General features: G+C 37.9%; 1 protein-coding gene across 4 annotated transcripts in view; it reads right to left on the bottom strand.

Moving 5' to 3' along the window:
- The window catches only part of LOC135225716 (neurexin 1-like), a 530,721-nt gene that overhangs the window by 332,717 nt on the left and 177,175 nt on the right, over nucleotides 1–20,829 (bottom strand). The gene's annotated exons all lie outside the window — the stretch shown is intronic.

Genomic DNA, 20,829 nt, shown 5'->3' with positions numbered 1-20,829 from the left:
CATACAAAAGGGCAAAGTAACGAGGACTGAAGGGATAACGCTACCAGATGGGAACATCAAACACATAGATGAGACGGGATACAAATACCTAGGAATAATAGAAGGAGGGGATATAAAACATCAAGAGATGAAGGACACGATCAGGAAAGAATATATGCAGAGACTCAAGGCGATACTCAAGTCATAACTCAACGCCGGAAATATGATAAAAGCCATAAACACATGGGCAGTGCCAGTAATCAGATACAGCGTAGGAATAGTAGAATGGACGAAGGCAGAACTTCGCAACATAGACCAGAAAACGAGGAAACATATGACAGTACACAAAGCACTACACCCAAGAGCAAATACGGACAGACTATACATAACACGAAAGGAAGGAGGGAGGGGTCTACTAAGCATAGAGGACTGCGTCAACATCGAGAACAGAGCACTGGGGCAATATATGAAGACCAGTGAAGACGAGTGGCTCAAGAGTGCATGGGAAGAAGGACTGATAAAAGTAGACGAAGACCCACAAATACACAGAGACAGGAGAAACACAAGCAGAACAGATGAATGGCATAACAAACCAATGCACGGACAATACATGAGACAGACTAAAGAACTAGCAATGGCTACTGAGGGGAGAGCTCAAGAAGGAAACTGAAGGAATGATAACAGCGGCACAAGATCAGGCCCTAAGAACCAGATATATCCAAAGAACGATAGATGGAAATAACATCTCTCCCATATGTAGGAAGTGCAATACGAAAAATGAAACCATAAACCACATAGCAAGCGAATGTCCGGCACTTGCACAGAACCAGTACAAAAAGAGGCATGATTCAGTGGCAAAAGCCCTCCACTGGAGCCTGTGCAAGAAACACCAGCTACCTTGCAGTAATAAGTGGTACGAACACCAACCTGAAGGAGTGATAGAAAACGATCAGGCAAAGATCCTCTGGGACTATGGTAGCAGAACAGATACGGTAATACGTGCAAATAGACCAGACGTGACGTTGATTGACAAAATCAAGAAGAAAGTATCACTCATTGATGACGCAATACCATGGGACACCAGAGTTGAAGAGAAAGAAAGGGAAAAAATGGATAAGTATCAAGACCTGATAATAGAAATAAGAAGGATATGGGATATGCCAGTGGAAATTGTACCCATAATCATAGGAACACTAGGCACGATCCCAAGATCCCTGAAAAAGAATCTGGAAAAACTAGAGGCTGAAGTAGCTCCAGGACTCATGCAGAAGAGTGTGATCCTAGAAACGGCGCACATAGTAAAAAAAGTGATGGACTCCTAAGGAGGCAGGATGCAACCCGGAACCCCACACTATAAATACCACCCACTCGAATTAGAGGACTGTGATAGAGCCAAAAAAAAAAATATATAATAATAATAATTATAATTATTATTATTATTATTATTATCATTATTATTATTATTATTATTATTATTATTATTATTTCACAAGCCCAAAGCACACACTATGAAACAGGAGGTTTCGAACTAGTAGATGACTCGATATAGCAAGAGATTATAAAGAGAAAAAAAAAAGTGCAAAGAGGAATGAAATTGAAAAGTACATTAATTTGTCAACAGTTAAAACTTTAAAAAATTATTAAAAACACATTAAAAAAGGTGTCAAATACGAGTTAACACCAACATCTACAGTACATACGAGCCCTTAAAATTTATTTAGCTTGCGTCGGTCTACTACGCTACCTACGGAAAATCGAGTCACAATTCCCACTGGTCTTTGCTTACATAAAAGACAAAAAATTTTGAAGGCATAGTCATATATATATAATATATATATATAATATATATATATATATATATATATATATAATATAATAATATATATATATATTCATAAAACAGTGAGGTACAGGTTGAGCCTAGTAAACAAGAATTAACAGGGATACTCTGACAGAGTATTTTATAGTCTGCGATAGTCTTTTAAGAATAGGAAGGTAACGAGAAAAGGAGCAACAGTGAACGAAAGTTTCCTTTTTCGATAATTCACTGCCGGAGGCTAGATAAAGTAAGGCTGTCCTGCAACCTACAAACTTTTTTGGAGTAAAATAAGGGAGAGAGAAAATAATGGTGTGTCAATGCTGCGTCGTATTAGTTACCATAATTCACGAGGGAATTTTGAGTAGAAAGTGAAAGGGTACGAGGGAAGAACGACATGGTTCTTACTAAATTTTTTCATGACGAAATAATAATAATAATAATAATAATAATAATAATAATAATAATAATAATAATAATAATAATAATAATAATAATATTTTAAATGACGAAATAATAATAATAATAATAATAATAAGAAGAAGAAGAAGAAGAAGGAGAAGAAGAATAAGAAGAAAACTAATGAAATCTGCTTAACAAAATAAAAAAAAAAGCCAGTAAGAACAAAAGAACAAAATCAATTGGGATAGAATGTAAAGATGATGAAAAGGAAGAACAATGTTACTATAGTAGATTCACATCAACCGTGCATCTGATGTCTAGGCCAGTCCCTTACGATGCTCCTGATTGGCTGTTGATAAGCCAATCACAGGGCTGGAAACTCTCAGTCTCTCTCGAGAGTTCACATAGGCAGGATGTATGTTCTACCTCTCCTGAGGGATACTTTTGAAAGACGTAGCCCTCAGGAGAGGTGGAACATAGATCCTACCCATGTAAACTCTCGAGAGAGACTGTTCCCAGCCCGGTGATTGGCCTATCATCAGCCAATAGGTGCGTCGTAAGGGACTGGCCTAGACAGCAAATGCACGGTTGATGTGAATCTACTATAGTGCAATACTAGTCTGGTAAAAAAATAATTAAACTGAGAGAAGAAGAGATGAACTCAGCGGGAAAATAATAAAGAAGATGAAGATGACGGAGAAGAAAGAATTAACTAGTGACATCAGTTTAATAAAAAAATGAAAATGGTTGAGCAAAGAAGAGCTGAAATCTGCGGGGAACGAAGAATGTGAAGAGAAGAAGAATATATAACTAATAAAATCTGTCCAATAAAAAAAAAAAAAAATAAAACTTTGAGAGAAGAAGAACAGAAATCTTCGGGAAGAGGAGCATTGTCATAAATACACCTTAAATGAGCCCGAGGAAATACGACCCAACTTCCAGCAGCGGGAAGAAGAAACGGAGTAGCCGAATCTGCTATCGACATTTTTCATCAATTCGACCAACATTAAATCATTTTCCTTGTCTTCTCGAGTCGAGAAATTTCCCCTCCGTTTCGCAAAGGGTTCGTTCACCCGTCATGAAAATAGTAAAAAAAAAAGTCATGGAAAAAAAAAAAAAAAATTCGCAGGAACAAACCCCTTTTGTACTCTGACCTTTCAGATGCAATCCCTTGGGGAAGCAAAGCTTGGGATTAACACTACGAGTTCATGTGCCTATCTTTGCCACATGAAAAATGTGAAGAATGAGAGGAAAGTCGTGGTAAATGTGAATAATGTAAAGGAATATACTAACATCGAGAATTCACGTGGCTACTTCAGCCATATGGAAAATGTGCGGAGAGTGTTTCAAGAAATAGGAAGACTAAAAACACGAATAAACATATATATGCATTTCATCATATATAATATTATAATATATATTATATATATTATATATTAAATAATTTATATAATATAAATAAATAATTTATAATGTATATAATATATTTAGACACATTATATCATACATACATTAATACAGTACTTGCGTATGAATTTTATCGGAACCGATTCTGTTACTTGTACGTTAAAACGCCAATATCATCAGCTTCACACAACCGTCCCAACACTCACAACCCCACATCCAGACGTGACAAGCTCTTAGCCTAGCCATGAAAGTGGTTTTTCTGAGTATCACACTCCGTGCGATAACGCCAGGTGATTATTAATCAATCAATCAACATGAATTTAAGTTAGCTTGAAGAACGACAGTTTTCTACCAAAGATGAATCATTTTTTATCTAAAACTTTCTATACTTCTACAAAATCCCTCGTTTTATTTGTTTTTCATATGAACCTTTTATTTTACCAGCAAAGAACGTTCTCTCTCTCTCTCTCTCTCTCTCTCTCTCTCTCTCTCTCTCTCTCTCTCTCTCTCTCTCTCCTGGAACATCCTTTTTACTTGCAAAGGAATCTATTCTTTCTCTCTCACTCTCTCTCATCATTTAACCCTTAAAGACCATTATTCACGAGAAAACTCTCTCTTCCTCTCTCTCTCTCTCTCTCTCTCTCTCTCTCTCTCTCTCTCGTTAGACTATGACTCATGTCTTTAACAATAACGTATTCAAGGAACATTGACCAATATCGTATCTAAACATACTGACATGGCGAGAGCGTTTAGATGTATGTCGTTACGCGTTTCCATTCGTCTCTTATCGAAATCACCTGAAGAGATGAGCTTTTCCTACACGCGGACAAAGCACACGGAAGTTGATCCGGCCGTAATCAACTTGATTGGCTTCTAATCTGAGAGTATTCTGCGTATCAAAAGACGCCGATAATTGCCGACAATTCGCTGAACGATGGTGACATCGCTGGTTCAAACTTCATAGTGCCTCCTTACGGACGATCTGAAAACGACTGAGTCATGTTTAAGGCTTTTCATAAATCAACAGATAAAGTGTGGGGGGGGGGGGCAACTGATGTCTGTGATTTGTGACGTCGGTTGAGTCTCAAATTGTGACCGGGGTTAAGAATCGACCGCTTTAAAAAGTGCCATCTTTGACCCGTTTGTCACATTGTTTTGATCGAAGCATTTTCGAGAACTCCTTCATCCCGAAATCGCATTCAACAACGTGTATGTTGCGCCGCTGGTGGTTGGTTTAGATTACGCCTACCATATGCTAACACGTAGGCCGTCGTGAAGTGTCAAAAGGAAAAGTGCGCCTAGTGTGGAATTCCGCACTCAGACCGAACCACCCATCAAAAACACTTTTCAGCTACTCATACAAGACGGTATATGAGAAATACTCCCCATTCTCTCTCTCTCTCTCTCTCTCTCTCTCTCTCTCTCTCTCTCTCTCTCTCTCTCTAATCTAACAGGATTATATAAACCTGCTTCCGATAAAAACCTATCTTACGTTTTTAAACACAGATACCACTTAGATTGTAAAAGCCTAATGCCAACCCCCCCCCCCCCTCTCTCTCTCTCTCTCTCTCTCTCTCTCTCTCTCTCTCTCTCATCATCGGCGAAGGACTTCATCAGTCCAGGATTCCATTGGCCCTGGAGCCGAGATCAGTGGGTAATACCCCAACAAACGCCAATTAATTTTCCATTTGCGGTCCACACAAAAGAAAACGATGACCTTTTAACAAGAACAAAGCGAAGTGATCGCCCTTCAAAGAGAGCAGGTATTCTGATGGATGTCCTTGAACTTTATTAAGAGACATTTAAAGTTCATTAGTGTACTCTCTCTCTCTCTCTTTCTCTTCTTTTAATTTATATATATATATATCTATATATATATATATATCATATATATATATATACATACATATATATATATATATATATATATACTATATACATATATATACTCATTATGTAAAACTGAATCACGAAAATATGGAACGTGATGAATATAAGTAAAGACCAAATCCACGAAAGAAAGTGAAACAACGGAGTAACCGCTGCGAGGTCTTTCGGCTTCTCTTCCAGATTGGCTGATATAAGAGGAACAGTCCAAACGGAATTTTATATATTATGTTGTTGCTTTCCTGAGGGCCATTTTTTAATTAGCATTCCTTTTAGTGTGTTATTATAGGAAAAAAAACAAGGTTGATATTAAAAGATTTTAACAATAATTTTATGGCTTCAAAACTGCTAAAATAAGGCAAGTTAAGAATGTTCCTAGAAGTTTCTTTCTCCATGTTATTTTCACTATAAAATTTTTGGCTTTATTATTGCAAATATCTAATATATTTGAAGGATAACATAAATCCATCCCTATTTTTCTGATGTACTCGATTTCTTGATCCAAATATTGGGGACTGACAAAACACATGCTCGTAAAAACATAGAAGAAAAAAATTTATATTTTGATACGAAGATGGTGGCCTTAACGAGAATGGACATGTCAAGTGATTGGTTGGTTTCCTATAAATACTGAAATTGTATTGAAATGGTTTTCTATGTAATAAAACATCGAAGAAAGGGAGGCGATTGTCTTGCTAATTCTAAAGTAAACTTAATTGATGTTACCTGGTTATTCAAATTAGAGAGTAAATCAATTACCAACAGGCAAAACAGCCAATCTAGCAACGATTTAGAAGTAAGAATCAAATAGCATACGTATTCTGTCAATATTGGACAAACATTTAATGCAACATTCATTCATTTAAAAGAAAACTCTCAAAGGATAAATTGGACCGGCAGTTCAGTGATGCTAGATCGAAAGATCTTTTTTTTCCCACAAACGAAATCTTTTAGCATCTGCCATTATACCATTATACAAGTTAATTCCAATTGTAATTATAACCTTAGCTCTGGCTTGTATTATTCAGAGATAATTTCTATGTATCTGTATGTTTAATATACTTTTTGTGTAAATGTTCATTTTGGAAATTTTTTTGTTTATCAAAATGAGATTTACTGAATTGTACTTTTATAACATTTTTTGGTGGTCAGTCACCTCCCTGCATAATCTTTTAATTGCCTTGTCCCTGCTTCCGAGGGCTCAATCCTTTGTAAACCTCTTAAATTGTACCCCTGTTTTGGTAGGTCTACTAATTCTTCGGCTGTGTTGGATTCCAGGTACATATTTTCCTCGATAATCCTTATCTGTCCTTTATACGAGCTTTCTTTGTAATCTTATTTTCATATTTATATCAGTCTGCTTAGTAAAAGACGAGAAGTCGAAGGGCCTCGAAGCGGCTACTCCATTGTTTCACTTTCCTTCGTGGATTTTGACTTTAATTATATATGTGTGTGTGTTTGCGTGTGTTTATATAGTATATGTATATATATATATATATATATATATATATATATATATATATATATATATATATATATATATAATATATAGTGTACATATATAAAATGAGTAAATATTCAATATTTTCCAGATATGCCGTATCTCTCTCTCTCTCTCTCTCTCTCTCTCTCTCTCTCTCTCGTGACTAGGCCTACGCTCTTTCATTGGAATGTACTTGAAACATAAATCTCGGCATTTTGACCCCTTCGCTGCACACACCTCTTCAATCTACCCCACCACTACCGTCACAACCAACCCTCCCTCACCCACCCCACCCCCTTCCCCTCCACTCTTGTGGTACTCAATCTCTATTAACGGGAAAATGTCACAGAAATATTTCCGAAATGATGAGTCTGGCATCCACGGGCCGTCGTTTCTCTGCGACGGGATCCGGCGGCTCCTGGGGCGTAGGCTGCGAGGATCATTTTGGAAAAGGACACATCCAATTAGTGTCGATTTGCAACTGGAATGTTTATCGTACTTTCTTTATTATCACTACTATTATTGATACTGTTCCTATGTTGTTATTCAAAATAGACAAACATGCGTTTAACATCCTATAAATAGAAAAACAGAGTGAAACCAGGAGCCGTTACAAAGACGCAGCTCATCTGTTGTTACTGTTGCTGCTGTTACTACTACTACTACTAGCCTCTAAGCTAACATGCCTCTGGCTGAATTTTTAAAATTCCAAAGCAAGTCCCCCCCCCTCCCCCCTACCCCCGCCTTCTCCCTCGCGGAAGCTCTTATGTGAAAAAGGTGAAAACCCGACGAAACAAAGAACAAATAAATAATAAGGAAAGATAAAATCACTGTAGAGACAACAGACGAAAACGAACAATTTAATTAATCAAGGTAACAAAAAGCAAAGTACAAAACTAAAGAAACAAATTGTACAATACTGACTCTCTCTTTAAGACATCCCAAATATTACAATAACACTGGTTTTAAATCATTATCCTGAGCTTAACACTCCTTTTCGGTTCGGTCCAATTTTCAGTTAAGTACCGCACAAGGGCGAGTTTTAGGGCGGTGATTTACCTGTCATTATTACTGTTGGGTTTATTCCTCAACTATCACCATTACTGTCAACTCAAGAGATGTCAGTTGCCTTCCCTTTGTATGCCTAATGGTGAATCAGCCGTCCTCAATCGGGTACTATTTTACTTATTTCTGCCGAGCTGCGGTAATAAATTCAATTACTATAACCTCTATTTTAAGATGCATGTCATATATTTCCTTTTGGGTGGTCATCTTTTGCTTTGACTCTACAGCAGACAAGGAAAAGGCTATCCTCCTACAATTCTTAAAGCATAAAAATTAAGGTAATGAAATAAATTTTTCAAAAAAATAGGAAGGTCAACGCATCGGCAACTTGACAAGACTGTCATCCTTTGTCATCCTTTAGCTCAGGCTTATAGCCCTACTGAGAACAAGTCAATGAAAAGCTAGTGTGCAATCAGGAACTTTGAGCCTATCATAGAGGGAAGCAACAGGGATATCTTTGTAAAGACGTTAAATTCTAGGGCTGAGAACTAGAAGGGCCAATGTCATAAAACCATGTTTTCAGAAAAACGCATTTAAAATATTGCTTCCTTTATTAAAATTCAGGTAAGTACAGCAAACGAAAGCTTTTTTTGGGGTGATTGCTTAACTTCTAACATTGGCCATTATAGCACTGAAACAGATAAATTTCTAGTTTAATGACGGTCTTAACTACAACCGGCCATTTTTTGACATTGGCCCTTTTAGTTCTCAGCCCTAGAATTATAAACTCAGTAACGAGGAAGCAGGACAGAGAATGCCAAAGCTTGGCAGTTAAAGGAGGGAAAATCTCCCGAACAGAGCAATCAGAAGATTACCGATTTCCACAGAGCAGATGTGGGAAGAGGCTTCCTAGAGGATGCTACCTACTGCGGAAACAGAAAGAGACTGATTTGACTGGCATCTGTAAACTGGCATGGCAACACGGAACAGTGACTGCTACCGTTGTCAATTAGAAATATAGCTGTAGTCCTTCCTGACGATTTATTTCGAAATTCTTTTCCATGATGAAGACTAAAGTATTTATTCTTTACATTTTAATAAGTGAGATCTCTTCTCTCTGTATTTCCCTTTCCTTTTCACCTTTCTAATGAACACCATATTCTTTGGAAGCTTAAATTTCCAGTCAATGGCCCCTACGAGCTTATTCCAAAAGAATGGAGATCATCTTCTGAATAATAATAATAATAATAATAATAATAATAATAATAATAATAATAATAATAATAATAATAATAATAATAATAATAATAATAATAATAATTTCGCGATGGCCAACCACAATGGCCCTCAGAGATCATTACTGCTAGCATATTAAATGATTATCAAGAGAACTTAAAGTCTTATCTCTACTCCCGAGTTATGGCCGAGATCAAAATATTTGGTTGTCGTTCATTATCCGTTTCCTACGTAACGGCAGCGACCAAATTCTCGCGATGGTCATTACAACACTCAGGAGTGACATCTGCCTCTAAATGTCAACAAGTGAAGTCATTCAGTGACTGCTTTACCTAAAGTTTTGCATTATCTTCAGACTGATGAGGTACGTCAGTGTTGAAGTCCTGACGGATAGACATCAGGCTCTTTCACCAATGCTTAAAATGAAAAGCATTTATTAAAAATATAGGTGATATCCTATGAGGACCGTTCCCATGAAACTCCTTCAATAAATCGAAATCTATAGAGAGTACGAGATCACCACTCAAGGTCAAGAAGCAGCTTCCGTGTGGAACAAGGGTAAATTTCTCATTGTTTTCTTATTCTATCTTTCTTCAGAAGATCAAAATAAATTCCTTAAATCAATCACCTCGTTACCATAACAAACTGTATAAGCACAGATGACTGACCGGGTTCGCATGGCAACCCACAAGACTGCGGATGAACGCTGATGAAAATAAAAGAGGGAATAAACACGGGAAGGTCACGAGAACAGAAAGAATTTGCGAGACAGGTTATTCTCTCCGTTCCCGGCTTGGAGCCATTCGCTATCTGTCTCCGAAAAATTGGAAAGCGTTATTTTTCTATTAACGTTTTTCCTTACGTGACAAACGTGCTTTCTTTTCCTCTCACACAATTTCCATCAAAAACCTTTTAGAGTAATTTAGTCCAACGGAAAGGACTCTCATCAGAGAATCTTGTACAAATATACGCTGATATCATGCATTCATATATATATATATATAGATATATATATATATATATATATATATAAAATATATATATATATATATGTATATGTATGTACGTATGTGTATACATACATACATACATACATACATACATACATACACATACACACACACATTATATATATATATGTATATATTCTCAGGAAAAATCTGATACATTTGTATTCATCAATACACTCGTTTGCAATGTACGTACACTTATTAACGAACCCTTGAACCTTTTATACTTACAAACACAGTTAATACCATCATTTTTATCATTCCCTCCTTTAAGTTATACCATGTCAAGACTGGAATAGGGACGGGCAAAGAATATGAAAAACGATTGGAAGCTTTTCATACATACATATTAAACAAGGAAGTCCTTCAGGCTAATGAAGTTTCCTCTTCAAAAAGCATTCACTAATTAATATTAAAAATCATGGAAATGAAAAGTGGAGAGTCATCTTAACTAAAGCGCTTCTCAAACTTCTTCTTTTCGGGTTTTCTACCAGGGCGCCTTATTAACACCAACTATGTGTAGTTTTGAATTACTTAAGAGGTCCTGAGAGAGAGAAAGAGAGGAGCTGTCTTGGTCTAAAACTCCTTATCTCTGTTTTTTTTTCTTTTGTGTGTTTAAGGTTAAAAATGTTCAAATAACCTTTAACAAAACAGTCAATTCGAAATGTATTCGTGAGTTCTATAATATACTGATAACATGTGGATTATGAATATCACGTATACATACACTTACCGTCGTCCAGCCTGGGGGCACATACCTCTCTCACAACTGGCTCCTACACAAGTAAGCAATAACGCAATAACGAAGATTCTTACTTTCCAAGGTTTAGACTGCAAGTAACATCCCGTGACGACGTGGGTAAGGTAGCAAAAATAAACAAAGCGAAAATGTTTGACAATATTATCGGTCACGAATAACCAACTGAAATCGACGCAGATTTGTTTGTTTCAAGTGAATTATATTGAACGCTGCGGGCCCCTTGTGACCAATTTCCAGCAATATATTACCAATTTGTAGCAATTACCCGCGATTCCGTATTTCTCCGTCAACACTGATATTGGGTCACCCTTGACCAACTGCAGGTGCCTTCGAGTGCGTCTTCATGGAACCCTCTCTTTTTTGTCCCTTTTCTAGAATAGAATATAGAATTTGGGCCAAAGGCCAATCGCTGGGAGGTATGAGCTCACTCAGCTTTGTGACGGAAACTGACAGTAAAAAAGATTTGAAAGGTTTAACAGGATGAAAACCTGGCAATTTCACTATGAATATTGTGACGAGAGGGTCGAAGAAAGTACGATGAAAGAAAGAGAATAATGAACGGAAGTACAATTAAAGGAACGAAAGGGGTTGTAGCTAGGGGATGAGGGGACGCTGCAAAGAACCTTAAGTAATGCCTATACAATACAAACATACAAACGTATATTTACTAAAGAAACCATTATATATGAAGATAACAATACCAAAGGTTTCAATGGACATGAAACGAGTTGTTACGTGCTTTGGTATCCCTGCACAGTTCTTTGTAACTAACAGTGCCTCGGAAAATTTTTGAAGCAAAACTTTCAATTTCAATATTCCAGGAGCATGAATAAAAGATAGGCTTGGGGAGGGGGGGGGGGGGTTGGAATTTTTTAGTGAATAAAAGATAGGGCTAAAGGGGGGGGGGGGGGTGATATTGAGTAGAGTGGAATGGCAGGGTGTGCAGTCATCAAGAACAAATAATCCCAACTTCAGTAAAATAAAAAATAGGAGTAAATACAGTGAGATCATGCTTCACTCTTCTGTAGTGCCCAAAAAGACTTAGCATTACTGCATAAATAAAAAGGTAATTATTTAAATAAGAATGAACCAACGATGCATAAACAAAAACTATCTCCAGGAAAGGTCACGGACGAATGGAGATTCACCAGAAACGTAACAAATTCAGAACAACTAATTTTATGCAACAGAAATAGTTTTTGTTATTGCAAGGAATAATATTTATATTGAGTAGATTTACAAATACCCATGTCCGCGCGCGCACATACAAACATACATAAACACATACGCCAACTGATCCCTCTGAAGGGTATTCGTTATATTGTCGTTTTTCAAATACATTCGCTCCCCTGTCAACTCTGAAATGCCTTTCCACAACTCATCCTCCCACATTCTTCCTCACATAACAATTGCCAACGAGCATCGAGCAACAACAACCTCCCTCCCTTCCCCCTCACTTATCCACTGATTTCGAAAGTCTGACTTCTACTGACTTTTTCAAAAGTCTTCACTACACTGAATACTCTAAAAACCATCCCCTCTAAACTGACCTCATAGTCCCTTGCACTATAGTTGCTTCACCTAAGGTAGATTCTTGGGTGAGCCCTATGCCTGGGAGACGTTTGTTTGGCGGCCGCTGATTGGCTGGGAGCTGCCTAGCTCCCGGTACCAGCCAATCAGCGGTCGCCAAACAAACGTCTTGTAAGCATAGGGCTCATCCAAGAATCTACCTTAAGTGAACCAGCTATAGTTCCTTTTACTCTTTTCGAAAATCCTACCACAACTAGCTCTCCTCACTATCAGTCCCATGGCCCTGCTCGAAAATCCCAACTCAAGGATCCCCGTCAATGCCTTCTTTTTACAAGTTTCCCACCCATGGGCTTCCTCCAAAGCTCGTCTCATTTACCTTCCTCGGGAGTCTTCCTCTACTTGCTCTTTCCAGAGGCTCTACCTCCAAAGATCATTTCCAAAAGCTTCCTCCTGTTTACCTTCACAGACCCTCCTGAAATCCCCTGACGCCTCTTACTCTTCTTGACTTGAAATATATATATATATATATATATATATATATATATATATATATATATATAGTATATATATATATATATATATATATATATAATATATATATATATATATATATATAGAATTAAGGCAAAAGGCCAAACACTGGGATCTATCAGTTCATTTAGCGCTGAAACGGAAATTGACTATTTACTAAAAAGTGTAACATGAGGCAAACCTCGCAGTTGCACTATGAATTAAAGGATAGGAGAGGGTGGAAAGTAAGTTGGAAGAAAGAGAACATGAAAGGAGGTACAGTAAAAGGAAAGAAAAGGGTTGCTGTGGGGGAGTCTTTTCTTGAAAGGCTACCCTTTCCATCATCCTTCTGAAAGCGTTTCTCGAATCACTTTCACTGAAAGCCTCCACTAAACAAAGTCCAAGGGGCTGTTATCCACTGATACAACCTCCCTTCACTTCCAGGAAAGGAAGCTCTAAGCTCTCACTTCCTCAGACCGTTCCAATGACCAGAGCAGGCATAGTGTTTTTCTTACTGAGCTCTAATTAGGGCGGGTATTCACGCACAGGGTTAATTGTCAGTCTCCCTGTCAGTTCATGGAATCAGACATTAATTCGTACGTGTAAACGACAGTTTGTGGGCGGTGTCAGTCTACTCACCAAAACTGACAGGTGATAGCACTTGTGGACGGGTAACCGACGATTTTATGACAGTTCACCGCTGGATTTCGCCTGGGATGGATCTCAGCCGCTCGGACCAGAATTTGAATAAACTACGTACAGACCTATACTCTGTTTTTTTCCATCTGTCCACCCCCCTGTGGTGTTTGTGTAGGTAACACTGCATCCCGGGCTTTAGATAGTTACGCTGTGTAAGTTTTAGGTACATAAAAGGATATCTGGGTGTACATTTGCATCTGAAAATTGTTTTAATAATTTACTGTATGCGAATAAAACCGTTAATATTCGAAATAGGATATTGTTATTATTGTTGAATGTAAACTGCCTTTTCGGGGTGGCGAATGGAACAGCCAGACGCAGTGGCAGGAAAATTGCTTCTCTTGCTAAAATGTCAAATTTATTGGACCACACCTACTCTGCTACTAAGCTACGTGTTACTTCATTACGCGTAAGTATATCAGTATGTACTTTTAATTTTTATAAAGTGCGTTTTAGCCAGATACGATATGAAGTAACTTGGTTTAGCATCTGTTTAATGGAATTTGCGTCTGGCTGTTCCATTCTCCACCCCGAAAAGGCAGCTTACATTCAACAATAATAACAATATCATATTTCGAATATTAACGGTGTAATTCGCATACAGTAATTTATTAAAACACTTTTCAGTTGCAAATGTACACCCAGATATCCTTTTATTTCCTTAAAACTTGCACAATGCGTAGCTATCTAAACCCCGGGACGAAGAGTTACCATGCGCGAGGACCACAGGCGGGTGGACAGATGGAAAAAAAACAAAGTATAGTTAATTTCATTGTTAGACCCTACAGCGCTATTTGTATACCGCTGTGAGTCCAAACCATCATATAAAAACTATTTCCATGTGATAAATACAATTTGGTATAGGCCTTGGCCTATGCCTGCCTTTTAATGAAAGGTGTTACTGGTGAAAGTAGGCTTCACGGTCCATTTCATAAAGAACTGAACCAAACCCCAGGTCTAATTCAACCTTATTCATTAATATTGTATGAGAATAGACGTCTCTCTTTAGTAGGCAATATTTAAACCATACTCTGTTATGCCTTTTTGCTTCTTTCCTATTTTGATGTGAATTACCGCAGCAGCTGGTCTCTGTAGCTCCAGCTCCTTGTCATCAAGCGGAGTTTCCATCGCTGCCATTATAGTGTTGCCACGACGATGGCTAGGCGGGAAATGAGGGCAATGACTTAGAGTTGGCTGTCCGACCGACAGTTCTACTCTTTACGTGTGGACGCTCATCCGTTGAACGGTCGCAGGTGGACTGACCGGTAAACCTGAGCGTGAATACCCGGCCTTCGATGGGTATTCCTTTAATCATAATCTCTTTCTAAATCGCTTTCTCGATAGACTTTCCTTTTGACGGCCCTTCTCAAATAATTTTTATAAAACTGAAAAAAAAATGTACCTCTCTTGGTTAGTTTTAATTTTTCTGACGAACAGCCCCAACATGTTTCCCCGTCGTGACAAAGAGTGGGCGTGATACTTTTCCTAATTCATCTGCTGGATATAAATAACGTTCTTTAAAGGCTCTATTTAAATTGCCCCCTAAATAGGCTTTCCCTCTTCGAATTTTCCCGAAGAAATGCATAACAACAAGGGAAAAATCACCTTTTTATGTAAATATTTTTATATGATCACCGGATCGTCCTTAACTTCCGCTAGGAATGAATTGGGAGTCAACTCTATGAGAAAAGAGCTTTTCGACAATTACTTGCGTCCCTTTCTGCTAAGCATTATCCGTTATTGTTCTTTCGATGAAGTTATTTTTACCTTGCTAATGTTTATATAGGTACTTGATCTTTTGTATTCCTTAATTACGTATTACTTATGTACACACATAAACATGTGTTGTTGTTACATTATATGGGTGTGTATACTAAATACGTGTGAATATATATACGTAATGTGTGTGTTTAAGGGATACAGAAATACACACGCGCACATATATATATATATATATATATATATATATATATAATATATATATATATATATATATATATACATAGATATACATATATTATGCGGTTACAGCCTCCGCAACCAGCAAAGACAAGTTTTGTATGAGAAGCGGTGTTGCTATTCTTGTCTCTGCCCTATATGTATAGGGGAATTGCTTTCGGCTTCGTAGCTCTCTTTTTCCCGTCAACTTTGTTTAAACTTCTTTTTGCCTTGAGATGTGAAGTGCGTGCTTAAACAATGTTGTCAATGGAAGCAGCATTCCGGAGGGAATGTCAAGAAATCGATTCCTATGACCATTCGTTCAACTTTCTTTCAGTCTCAGCGTTCGATACAGCCTCGTGTTATGAATGGTGACCGGAGTTCTTGATGCAAATATCTACTTTAATTCTCTCTCTCTCTCTCTCCTCTCTCTCTCTCTCCTCTCTCTCTCTCTCTCTCTCGTTACATAGCCGCCAGAGATCACGATATCATACAAAATCACTACTTCAATCCGGAACCGCACAATTTTAAGTCCGTTTGATCTACTGACGGTGTTAAAACAACGCATCATAGTAGTAATACACATAACCGGGATTTAACCAGATTTTAAACGGCTAACAGAGTGCATCGAATTGAACGCAACTGAATGGCATGGCGTCATTAATCAAGCCCGGAGGGATGACGTAGTAGTTGGCGGCGCAAGCCTACGGCTGCTAAGTCCCGATTCAATTCCCCCTCGAACGGGTTCATGTAGGAATGGATCGGAATCCGCGTTAAATAGTGGATTGTGTTTTCCAAATGATTTGATATCCTAGTTACACTAAAAAGCGATGATTATAAAGGAAGTTCGCTGTCCCTACGATTATACCGAAGAGGATTGATCCAATGCTTCACAATGGTGCTTATTAATTCTCTCTTTCACTCCTTTTGTAATCTTTAATTACTATAACACTGAACTCTCTCTCTCTCTCTCTCTCTCTCTCTCTCTCTCTCTCATTCTTTCTTCCCATACCCCTTATCTCTCTCCCCATTTCTCTCACTCCTTCCACCCGCACCAAAGTTTTAGACGGCATAATTCCTACCCCATGACGAGTCCCTGCTCATAATCCTCCTTTTTCTTTCTATACAACACGTGAGACAGGACGCCCTTCGCGTATTGATCAGTTCGGAACAAGGAAATTAAATGCGCAAGTAGGATATAGAATTTCCCCCCCGCAGGTAAATGATAATCCCCGACTCTCGGGAGAAACGGAACACCGAAGCCAATCACAGGCGATCATGTTTCCCTAAACCAAGCCAATAAATCCCCAATAAATTCCCCACACTGTTCGGGTTTTTCAGTCTCTCTTTTCTCCTCCTCGTCCCTGCGCCTTACTAAGACTTCTCCACATCCGCCCACATCCGTTAAGACTTCTTATTAGAGGATGAACTCATGTAAAGAAATCTTCCTCGCTATAGGCAGCTTCTTATACTGCACACACACACACACACATACATTACGTATTTGTGCGTACGTGCTAGTGCCCTACAGAGGAGAGTTGAAGCGCATTTTCTCCCTTTCATAGGAGTCAGATAGAGCTCTGGAGGGTACGAGGGTGGTTTGGAGAAGGGGGACGGGGGGGGGGGGGGGGGGGGGGGGAGGGGGGGGGGGGGGGGGGGGAGACGAGGAAAGGAAGGAACCCAACAATTGTATGCGTAAGCCTTCAGTTACTTAGGTAGGTTCCTACCTACGTAATGGCTTACGACACACACACACACATATATACATATATATACTTCCACCAGACAGAATTCCCCCTCCTTTCTGGAAATCTCCAACGTCTCGTCCCGTCTGATCTTCACGATGGTAGATGTTTGGACTTTTTAAATGTTTTGTTTATTTGCTTATTTTTTATGGCGGAGGAGGAAGGAGGAAGGGGGGAGGAAGTGCGTCAAAAAGACTTGTTACCCTGAAGACTCACTCGTCTTTAATACCTTTTCTTGAATAAACTAGATAGGTTACACTGCCGTAATTCGTGAATCTATGCTTCCTTCTGAGATCTGCTTCACAAACCTACAAAAAATACATGACGGGAAAACCTAAACCAAAAACTGAAAGTGGTGGAATACATATATATATATATATATATATATATATATATATATATATATATATATATATATATATATATATATATAAGTCATATCACATTACCGTGATTCATATACATATATCGAGCTACATGTCCTTTAACTATCTAATTCGCTCTACCTCGGATTAATATATTTTCATATATAGCTATTAACCGAAGGGGGAATTTTTTTCCATCGATAATAGATTTACCTGTACTTGGGCGCGAACGCAGGTACATTATAAATCCAGGAACGTCAGTGGAAGCGATACCACCCAACCGCGAGTTGGTACCTGCGTTCGCGCCCAAATACAGGTAAATCTATTATCGAGAAAAATTCCCCTTCGGTTAAGCATATATGAAAATATATTAATTCCGAGGTAGAGCGAATTAGATATTAAAGGACATTGTAGCTCGATATATATAATATATATATATTATATATACTATATATATATATATATACATATGTGTGTGTGTGTGTGTGTCCTAAGCGATTACGTATGTAGGAATACCTAAGTAACTGAAGGCTTAGGCATACATACATACATACATACATACATACATGCATACAAACATATATATCTAAATCTAATCTATCTATAAATATATATATATATATAATATATATATATAAAATACATAGAATGATTTCCGTATTTGTGAGTATAGAATAATTCCTGTATTCTTGTATGGAATAAGCTCCATAGTAGGAATGGTGTGGAACATCTAGAATAATACATGCTTCTCCAAAACCACTCCAGACCTAAACATTCTGCCGGTCTGGAGTGGTTTTTGTGAAGCATGTATTATTCTATATGTTCCACACCATTCCTACTTTGGAGCTTATTACATACAAAAGAATACAGGAATTATTCTATATTCACAAATATGGAAATCATTCTATGTATTATTTAGATAATGCTTTGAAGTCTTTCTGCGATGTATACATGGCGCCTCCACTTTCTCGACCTCGTTACACCCGCATGGCGCCATATTCCCACAAGTTACCGCATAACGGTAATAAATTCAAGGGGTAAACCGCCTAGATTTATCCTCCACGCCAGTAACATTACGAATTTGGAATTCTCCATGCTAGTAACATCTAGAATTTGGAATCCCCAACCAGTCACATCTAGAATTTGGAATCCCCCACATCTAGAATCTCCCAAACCAGTCTCATCAAGAATATGGAATCCTCTCTATTGTTAACAAAAAATTTGGAATCCCCCAAACCAGTAACATCTACAATTTAGAATCCTCCATAGCAGTAATATCTAGATTTGGAATCCCCCAAACCAGTCACATCTAGAATTTGGAATCCCCAAACCAGTAACATCTAAATTTTGGAATCCCCCAACCCAGTCGCACCTACAATTTGGAACCCTCCATATCAGTAACATCTACAATTTGGAATCCCCCAAACCAGTAAAAACCAGTCGCATCTAGAATTTGAAATCCCCCATATCAGTAACATCTATAATTTGGAATCCCCAAACCAGGAACATCTAGAATTTAGAATCCTCTACCCAGGAACATCTAGAATTTGGAATCCTCCATACCAGTAGTATCTAGGATTTGGAGTCCCCCAAACCAGGAACATCTCGAATTTGGAATCCCCAAACTAGTAACATCTACTATTTGGAATCCTCCATACCAGTAGTATCTAGGATTTGGAGTCCCCAAACCAGTAACATCTAGAATTTGGAATCTGCCAAACCAGTAAGCATCTAGAATTTGGAATCCTCCATGGCAGTAACGTCTAGAATTTGGAATCCCCCAAGCCAGCCGTCCCTAGAATTTGGAATCCCCAAACCAGTAACATCTACAATTTTTAATCCCCCAAACCAGTCACATCTAGAATTTGGAAACCCAATATCAGTTACATCTAGAATTTGGAATCCCCAAACCCACAACATTTACAATTTTGAATCCCCCAGACCAGTTAATTTTCGAATTTGAAATTTGCAAACCAATTACATCTACAATTTGTAATCTCCCAAACCAGTAACATCTAGAATACCATCTAGAATTGGAATCCCCCAAACCTGTCACATCTGTAATTTGGAATGACCTAACCAGTAACATCTTAGTATTTGGAATTCCCAAACCAGAAAAATCTAGAATTTGGAAACCTCCATACTAGTATCATTTAGAATTTAGAATCACCCAAAACAGTCACATATAGAATTTGAAATCCCCAAAACAGTAACATTTAGAATTTGGAATCTTCCATAGCAGGAACATCTAGAATTTTGAATCCACCAAACCAGTCACATATAGAATTTGGAATCCTCCATATCAGTAGCATGTTCAATTTGGAATCCACCAATCAGTCACATCTACAATTTGGAATTCCCAATCGAGTAACATCTAGAATTTGGAATCCCCCAAACAGGTAAAATCTACAATTTGGAATCCTCCATACAGTAACATGTACCTTTAGGATTCACCCATACAGTAATATATAGAATTTGGAATCTTCCACATCAGTAACATCTAGAATTTAGGATCCTCCAAGCCAGTTAACATCTACAATTTGGAATCCCCTAAACCAGTCACACAAAGAATTTGGAATCCCCAAACCAGTCACATATAGAATTAGTCACATATAGAATTTGGAATTCCCCAAACCAGTTACTTTTAGAATTTAGAATCCCCAAACCAATTACATTTGAATTTGGAATCCCCAAACAAGTTACATTTACAATTTGGAATCCCCAAAGCAGTCACATCTAGAATTTAGAATCGTCCATAGCAGTAACATCTAGCGTTTGGAATCTGGAATTTTCAACCTTCCTTAATGAGTCGTGAATCATTTATTAGTGAATGAACTTGATTGGGTAACGGTGCTCGTATTCGGCGGTCTATTCGCCACAAGAGAAAATTATGTTTCGTCCTCAGCCGGTTTTTAAGCCGAGATGAATTCATTATAAGAAAGTCTCAGGGTAATATTATATTAATTAACTACAGCCGCAATTAACGATCCTAGTTTCAGTAAAATATCGAGTGAAAGGTCGCTGTTTTCTTTGATTTTTGCGTCGTAAGAATTAATA

The sequence above is a fragment of the Macrobrachium nipponense genome, chromosome 20 (genome assembly GCF_015104395.2).
Source record: "Macrobrachium nipponense isolate FS-2020 chromosome 20, ASM1510439v2, whole genome shotgun sequence".
NCBI lineage: Eukaryota > Metazoa > Arthropoda > Malacostraca > Decapoda > Palaemonidae > Macrobrachium > Macrobrachium nipponense.
Note: the sequence above shows the minus strand (reverse complement) of the source record. Positions and strands in the feature narration are given on the sequence as shown.